General features: G+C 39.4%; 1 pseudogene; it reads left to right on the plus strand.

Annotated features, from left to right (window-relative positions):
* The first annotated feature begins 3,399 nt into the window (after positions 1–3,399).
* On the plus strand, positions 3,400–3,499 carry LOC127109052 (uncharacterized; annotated as a pseudogene).
* Positions 3,500–9,529: the final 6,030 nt, after the last annotated feature.

Raw genomic sequence — 9,529 nt, forward strand, 5'->3', positions numbered from 1 at the left:
GAGTTGTTCTCTTCCAAAGTAGCTATGAGTTTGTCATACGAGAAATCATCATTAATGGATGTTCTTTCTGGTTCAAGGTTCTCAAGTCTAGAGAGGTGGTCTGCTACTACGTTCTCAGTTCCTTTCTTGTCCTTGATTTCTAAGTCGAATTCTTGTAGTAACAAGATCCATCTTAGGAGTCTAGGTTTAGCATCCTTTTTTGTTAGAAGGTACCTGATAGCAGCGTGATCAGTGTAAACTATTATTTTGGCTCCTACCAAGTAAGAACGAAATTTATCTAGCGCAAATACTACTGCTAGGAGTTCTTTCTCGGTTGTGGCATAATTCATCTGTGCTTCATCCAGGGTTCTGCTAGCGTAATATATAACATGAAGCTTTTTATCCTTTCTTTGTCCTAAAACAGCACCTACAGCATAATCACTGGCATCGCACATTATTTCGAATGGTTCATTCCAGTCTGGTGTCTGCATAATGGGTGCGGAGATCAATGCTTGTTTAAGAGTTTGAAATGCTTTTAAACAGTTATCGTCGAATATGAATTCAGCATCTTTCATTAATAGTCCGGTTAAAGGTTTAGTTATTTTAGAGAAGTCTTTGATGAATCGTCGGTAGAAACCGGCGTGTCCTAAAAAGCTTCGTACTTCTCTCACGGTTCTTGGGGGTTGAAGATTTTTGATTACCTCTATTTTGGCTTTGTCTACTTCAATTCCTCTGTTCGAGATGATGTGTCCTAAAACAATTCCTTCTTGTACCATAAAGTGACACTTTTCCCAATTAAGTACTAAGTTTACTTTTACACATCGTTCAAGAACTCTTTCCAGGTTTTCAAGGCATTCTTCGAAACTTTGTCCGTATACAGAAAAGTCATCCATGAATACTTCCATGATGTTTTCGAGAAAGTCGGCGAAAATTGCCATCATGCATCTTTGAAAAGTTGCAGGGGCATTACACAGACCAAACGGCATTCGTCTATACGCGAAGGTACCAAAAGGGCATGTGAATGTTGTCTTTTCTTGGTCATCAGGGTGAATTGGTATTTGAAAGAAGCCTGAATAACCGTCCAAATAACAGAAATGTGAATGTTTAGCTAGTCGTTCTAACATTTGGTCAATGAATGGTAAAGGGAAATGATCTTTTCGGGTTGCTTTGTTTAGTTTCCTATAATCAATGCACATTCTCCATCCCGATTCGATTCGTTTAGTTATAGTTTCTCCTTTTTCGTTTTCAATAACGGTTATGCCTCCTTTCTTTGGTACAACGTGTACGGGACTGACCCATTTGCTATCAGATATAGGATATATAATACCTGCTTCTAATAACTTGGTTATTTCTTTCTTTCCTACCTCACTTAGGATCGGATTTAGTCTTCTCTGGTGTTCCCTAGAGGTTTTACCGTCTTCTTCTAACATGATGCGATGCATACAAATAGAAGGGCTTATTCCTTTAAGATCGGTTATGTGGTATCCTAGTGCGGTTGGATATTTTCTTAAGATATGTAGGAGTTTTTCTGTTTCGAGTCTTCCTAGATCTGCATTGACTATCACAGGTCGTTCAAGTTCTAAGTCTAGGAATTCATATCTCAGATTTTTGGGAAGTGTTTTCAAATCAGGGGTTGGTTTGTTAAGACACTGCGTAGGATCTGGTGTTATTGCTAAGCATTGTTTAGATTTGTCTTCTAAAAGATAGTCTGATGATTTGTCTTCTCCTGACTCTGCTTCTTTTATGCATTCATCGATGATATCCATGAAGTAACATGTATCTTCTATTGCAGGTGCTTTCAAGAATTTGGAAAGAATGAATTCAATTTTCTCTTCACCTACTTCGAAGGTGAGTCTTCCTCGTTTTACGTCTATGATTGCACCGGCAGTTGCTAAGAATGGTCTTCCTAGTATAATAGGTGTAGTATCATCTTCTCTAATATCCATAATTGTGAAGTCAGTGGGAATGTAAAACTGACCTATGCGTACGGGAACGTTCTCAAGGATTCCTACAGGATATTTGATGGAACGATCTGCTAGTTGTACAGACATCTTGGTCGGTCTTAATTCTCCCATTTCCAGTCTCTTACATATGGATAAAGGCATAACGCTAATTCCGGCTCCTAAATCGCATAAGGCTTTGTCGATGACAAATTTTCCTATGTGACAGGGTATAGAGAAGCTACCTGGATCCTTGAGTTTAGGGGGCATGTTTTGGATTATAGCGCTACATTCGGCAGGGAGTGTAACGGTTTCACTATCCTCAAGTTTCCTTTTATTAGAAAGAATTTCTTTTAAGAATTTAGCATATGAGGGCATCTGCGTAATAGCTTCGGTAAATGGAATTGTAACGTTTAATTGCTTAAGGAGATCAACAAATTTTCTAAATTGACCTACATCTTTGGTTTTAACAAGCCTTTGAGGGTAAGGTATAGGTGGTTTGTAAGGTGGTGGAGGTACATAAGGTTCCTTCTTTTCTAGGGTATCCTTATTACTCTCTTCCTTTTCCTTAGGTTCACTTTCCTCAGTAGATTTCTTAGGGCTTTGGTTTTCTATCCTTGGATCAGACGGTCCTTCCACTTCCGTTCCACTTCTTAATATAATTGCATGAGCTTGGCTTCTCGGATTAGGTTGGGGCTGTCCAGGGAATGTACCAGTTGGTGCAGCAGTAGGTGCTTGTTGTTGAGCTACTTGAGATATTTGGGTTTCTAACATTTTGTTATGGGTAGCCAAGGCATCTACTTTGCTTGCTAGTTGTTTAAGTTGTTCGCCAGTGTGTATGTTCTGGTTTAAGAAATCTTTATTGGTTTGTTGTTGGGAAGCTATAAAGTTTTCCATCATGATTTCCAAGTTGGATTTTCTAGGGGTATTATTGTTAGGATTTGGTTTCTGGTACCCCGGAGGTATAGATGGGGTTTGATTCGGAGACTGTCCAGGTGCGTATAAAGCATTATTACTCTTATATGAAAAGTTCGGATGATTCTTCCAATTTGGGTTATAGGTATTCGAATAGGGGCTTCCTTGAGCATAGTTTACTTGCTCTGTTTGGATTCCAGTCAAGAGTTGACATTCCGCAGGAGTGTGGCCTTGGATTCCACAGACCTCGCAATTCTGAGCTATAGCAACCACGGCGGTTGGTGGTGATACATTTAAACTTTCAATCTTCTGGACCAAAGCATCCACTTTTGCATTGACGTGATCAAGGTTACTTATCTCGTACATGCCAGTTTTCGGTTGAGGTTTTTCCACTGTTGTTCGTTCGGTTCCCCACTGATAGTGGTTTTGGGCCATGCTCTCGATAAGCTGGTAAGCATCAGCATAAGGTTTGTTCATTAATGCACCACCTGCAGCGGCGTCTATTGTTAACCTTGTATTGTATAAGAGACCATTATAAAATGTGTGAATTACTAACCAGTCTTCCAAACCATGGTGTGGGCAAAGTCTCATCATGTCTTTGTATCTTTCCCATGCTTCGAAAAGAGACTCGTTGTCTTTCTGTTTAAATCCGTTTATCTGGGCTCTTAACATAGCTGTTTTGCTTGGCGGAAAATATCGGGCAAGGAAAACTTTCTTCAACTCGTTCCACGTGGTGACTGAGTTGGAAGGTAGAGATTGAAGCCATCTTCTAGCGCTATCTCTTAATGAGAAAGGAAAAAGACGAAGTCGAATTGCCTCTGAAGTGACACCATTAGCTTTAACAGTATCAGCATATTGAACAAATACGGATAAATGAAGGTTTGGATCTTCGGTAAGATTTCCAGAGAATTGGTTCTGTTGCACAGCCTGCAGCAGTGAAGGTTTAAGTTCAAAGTTGTTTGCTTCGATTGCGGGCGGAGCAATACTTGAATGCGGTTCATCTTGCGATGGAGCGGCGTAATCTCTAAGAGCACGAGCTGGTTCTGCCATCTCGGTTAAAGAAGGAAAAATGTTTTTGATATCAGGAAGGTTTATAGGAGGGAGATTGTTTTCAGCACGATATTCCCGAATTCGTCGTAAGACTCGGAGATATAGTTCGATATCGTTGATTCGTAAATAGAGCGGTTCGCCTTGAGAGCGAGTGCGTGGCATACAAATCAACGAAAGAAAGAATAGAAGGAAAAAGAAACCTTAGTCTCTACAGCGTAACGGAAGAGTTACGATATCGATTGAATAAAAGTCCCCGGCAACGGCGCCAAAAACTTGATCGCTCGACTGTGCGAGTCGAGAATGGGATACAAACTGCAAGTGCACAGTTCTATCGCGTAGTTTTAAAAGATATCGATCCCACAGGGACTTATGAATCGATGTACCGTTATCTAAGGTTACTACGTAAATCTAAGGTGAAAATGTTTGATTGTTTGGGGAAAAGGGAGCTAAGAGCTAAACTAATATCTAGATTAAATATTAATAAAACGGATATCGGTATGTGGTTCGTCAAAACTAGGGAATCAATTCCTTGTCGGTCTCTCGGTTTTAAAATAAATCGTTTCGACTAACTTTATTGGTTAAAGGTTTTATCTCAAACTCTCGCTCTGTTGAAGAAACCATGATCTTATGTTAATGTTGCTGTCACTTATAATTAAGTCAAAAATCATATTTTGAAAACAATAAAGTTGCAGAAACTCTTTTTAAGAAAATACTGACCGTTTTAAACACCCTTATCTCAAACTTTCGCTCTGTTGACTTAGGTTATACAATTAAATCTAAATGCTTAACTCTCGTCCTCACATTCAATCTTTAAAAATACTTTTTGGAAAAAGGTCAGAATTTAATTAATTCTAAAACTTGCTCTCGCCCTGAGATAGATTTAATGACTAACTTACACTGTCCAGTTAAAACCTCAAACTCTCGCTCTGTTGGTTTCAACTTCTTTATGTCTTTTACCTTTGTAAAAAATCTTGTTATTAAACCTGTAAGTTAAGACCGTAAAAAGATTGATTCTAATTTTAAGTTTGAATAGACCGACTTAGTTTTGATCCCTCTTTCTGCTTACTTTACATACCGATACCTAGGCAAATTAGCCAGACATGCTTACTAAATAATAATTAATATCATGCATACACAGACTCATTTCAGGCAGGCAATGCAAATAAACAATAGAATAAAGCATAAAAATTAAATAACAATTAAAGAACCTGAATGCGTAATACAATGGTCTTGAACACTCCACCACAAGCCGGTAGGATTTGTTCTTCGATTCTTCAATTAAACAGTAAATTAAATCAAGGAAATAAAAAAAACTCGAATATAACGTAAGGTTAAATCCGGTATAAAGTTGCCCAGTAGTTTCCGGTGTAGAAACTACTACGCGAAAAATATCTAAAAGCTAAGAACGGGGGAAAATAAATTGCAAGGGAAAAAAGAAAACAAAGCTTGCAAAATAAAATAAATAAAATGGACGATGCTGGAAAGGAAGAAAAATAAGCAAAGGCGTGAAAAAAATAAATTTGGCAGAGCTTCCGCAAAACTGAGCGTGCAAAAACTGTGTAACTTTTGGTTTGTGAGACGGCTATTTATAATAGCCTTGGTAGCAGCATTCCGTTTCTCTCCTTCTTCAGCGTGGCTATATCCACGACGTGCATATAGGAGACCAATTCCTTAACGTTATTCTTCAAGTCCTTCTGAGGGCGATACTTGCGCCACAAAGGTAGTGGGGTTGCGTGACGCTCGTCACGCTATGTGTGACGTCCGTCACAAGGCTCCTTCGCGTGACGCTCGTCACGCGTCCTGTGACGTCCGTCACAGGCACAGCATTGGTGACTTGTGCGCTTTGGGCTGGGCTTTGGCCTTTGGTTCCTTTTCTCTCCTTTTTGTTGCTTTTTACACCTCCTTTTCTTCCCTTTTTCACTTTTGCTTCAAAATGGGTACCTGATATAAATAGAAGAGAAATACTGCATAATATCTGATAAAATGGGATAAATTAGTGTAAATGATAAAATAATTTAATTGAATTAAGTCTTAAAAAGCGATATAATTTCGTGTTATCACCAGATTATGATTTCTACCCTTCTCAGGGAGTTCTTCATCACAGAAACTGAGGTTGTTGCAGGAAGTGATGTTAGCTACAATATGATCGAATTGATCCACCGTAACATCATGTTCCACAAACGCTTGCTCAAGAACTCTTTGAAGTGCTTCTCTGTGCGCTTCATAATTCATAAGCAGAGACAATACTGAAATTTTTGAGGGGGTTTGGAGCAGCTGCTCCATCATATTAAATCGCTCCTCTTGATCAATCGAAGTACCTCATCATCATCATTAGTACTCAAATCGTTGGATTCACTAGACTTACCCTTTGAAGCACTAACCGGATCTATAGTAGGCACTTCCTCCTTCTTACTGACAACTGATTCTTCTTTATCCTTTGGGAACACCGGCCTAAACACACGACCACTGTGGGTCACCTTGGTAACATCAGCAATACTCACTACATAACTGGTCGTTGGTAACGGGACCTCTTGACCATCTTTCACCATTGTAGCATTATACTGATACAGAATAAATTTATCAGATGAATATGGGACTGGGCCCGCTAACCGTATAACTAACGACGATACTGATCTATTGCTAATGTTGTTAATGTTACTATTGTCGTACTGGATCACCAATCTCTCTGGTTGCTTGAAAATGGGCACTATGACATTCACATTGTCATCTACATGACGAGATTGAACAATTTGAATCATGCCTTCATCCATCAGTCGATGGATGTCCCTTTTCACAACTTCATAACCTCTTGGATTAATACTACAAATAGCACAACCATCATGGTCATGCTCACAATCACTCTCCATACAAATGTCCTTATGCATCTGCACCAAGGACCTTTGAATAAAACGAACATAAAACACTTTAAACTCGCCAGGGCAACTATCCACCATATTAACAGAAGAATTTCCATGAATGGGCAATGGATTTGATTTCACGTTCGGCGCACGGTCCTCAAAGGACACCATTCCACTCTTCATCGGCTTCTGAACCTCATACTTGAGTGGATAATAGTTTTCTATATCATGTCTGGGTGCTCCTTGGTGAAAAGCACAATGGAGTTCAGGCTTATACCACCATGGAAGTGTTTATGGAACTTGCAGCGAGTTTCTTGGTTGAAGTAGGTTCTTAAGAACCAAGGACGGATACAGTTCAGCATAAGACATAGGGATTGGGTCGAAAGAGACCTTCTTCCTCTCGAAGTTTTGTTGATGATGATTGTTGTTATTGTAGGTGTTTGTTCGTTTTTGCGGTTGTTGCGGTTGACGTTTTTGTTGTTGAATTGGTACTGATTGATTATTGGAAAAAACTGGAATGACTGAAGATACTTGATGATGGTGTTGACGGGGTGGTTGATTTCTTCTGATTTGAGGCCTCCTCTGCCTCCCACTGGTTATGGCATTTGTTTCGCTTTCTTTCTTCTTCCCAAAGCTATTGCCATACCTCTTGCTTGACGATGCTTCATCTTTTGACAAACGTCCTTCTCAAACACCTTCCTCAAGCCTCATCCCCATATTTACCATTTCGGTAAAGTCACTGGGGGCATTAGCAATCATACGTTCATAATAAAATGAACTCAAGGTCTTCAAAAAGATCTTTGTCATCTCTTTCTCCTCCAAGGGAGGAGTGATCTGAGCAGCCAATTCTCTCCATCTTTGCGTGTACTCTTTGAATGTATCTTTATCCTTCTGAGACATAGACCTCAGTTTGTCTCTATCAGGCGCTATATCCATATTGTACTTATATTGCTTGACAAAAGCCTCTCCCAAGTCGTTGAAAGTGTGAATGCTTGCACTGTCCAACCCCATATAACAACGAAGCGCAGCACCGGTCAAACTGTCTTAGAAATAGTGGATTAACAGTTGATCATTGTCAGTTTGGGTAGACATCTTGCGGGCATGCATCACTAGATGACTGAGCGGACATGTGTTCCCTCTGTATTTTTCAAAGTTAGGCACTTTGAATTTCACCAGAACCTTCACATTCGCCAGCAGACATAACTCAACCGCACTTTTCCCAAACAAATCCTTACCTCTCAACATCTTCAATTCCTTGCGCAGCTCAAGAAACTAATCTTTCATTTCGTCCATTTCTCGTAAACATTCGGACCCTCAGACGGCTCAGAATGATAAATGGTATCCTCTACACGAGGCAAGGTGTGCACAACGAGAGGTGGCACAGACATGACCGGGCTAGATTCCGGCATGGAAGCAAAGGTAGGCGCAAAGCCTTCAGACATGAAGTTAGACGGTATTCCCCACGGGAATCAGGCGGGCATAGTAGGTGCGAAATAAGCGGTAGTAGCATGCCTGTTAGAGGTAGCCACATCTGAAATAACAGTCCTCGGAGGAGGAGTTGCGGGCGTTGGAGAAGATTGACTCTGGGCAGCTAGCACTGACTCCATCATGGCAGTCAGTCGAGCGATCTCGTCCTTCAACTCTTTGTTCTCTTACTCCAAGTGTTCCATGATTCTCAGATGATTAGCGTGAGTGTTGTACTGATGAGTTAGCTTGGTTGAAGCATAAAAGAAACACCAATGAGACATATGGCGAAAGAGAAACCTATTTATGCAAATGATGCATGAAATGCAATGCTTATTTATTTATTTTTATTTTCAAGGAACTTACTATATCATTTACAAATATATATATATATATATATATATATATATATATATATATATATATATATATATATATATATATATATATATACTTAACAACAATTGAAACAATTTGATATGACCAAAAATCTCTTTTCATTTATATAATTGGAAGGATTACACTGAGTACAATTTCAAAAACCAAAAAATAAAAATACAAGAGAAAAGCAGACTAGACATCCTAAGGATCCCTAACAATGTCAGAAGATCTGGCTGCAGGCGTGTACTTCCTTCGAATGCGTCGAATCTCGGTCTCAAAAGAAGCCTTCATCCGAGTTGTAAGACCCCAATTTTGTCCCTAAGATCCCTCATGGCATCATATCATATCATTTCATTGCCTCAAGGATCATTGTGCACCTTGCCTCCTTCCTTGTGGTTGGGTTGCCCTTTTGAGAGTGGGTCTTGATCACCAAGTATGTTTTGCATTTGTATATCATGGATTTTCTTTTTATCACTAACCAAAAGTACAAAAATATGTCATCTAACCTTGTTACTTGCAGATGAAGCAATCACAGGTCAAGGCAATTCAGTGCATTTATTGAGCATTAAATGGTGGCCATTCTTGAGAATTTGGACCCCACAATCATTATCAAGAGTGGATGTGAGATATGCTGTCATTTTGAAGCAAAATCCCAAGTGGTAGAGGCTTGAATTTCATCAGAACATTGCCAGGTCATCTGAGGGCCTAGAAAGTCAACTGCCAAGTCAACTGTGGATTTGGAGGTGGGAAGTGATTAGAAATACTTCATTCATGTTCAAACAAGTCTCATTTGACATTTCAAACATCAACATTGAAGAAAATAAAGTCAGGTCAAAACTTTCCAAAAATAGAAAGTGACCTATAATTTGAATTTGCCAAAAATGGAAAGGTTTTAACCTAACTTCAACTTCAAATTACATCATCAAGAAAGCTTCAAATGAA

This window comes from Lathyrus oleraceus, chromosome 7 (genome assembly GCF_024323335.1).
Source record: "Lathyrus oleraceus cultivar Zhongwan6 chromosome 7, CAAS_Psat_ZW6_1.0, whole genome shotgun sequence".
In the NCBI taxonomy this organism is placed as follows: domain Eukaryota; kingdom Viridiplantae; phylum Streptophyta; class Magnoliopsida; order Fabales; family Fabaceae; genus Lathyrus; species Lathyrus oleraceus.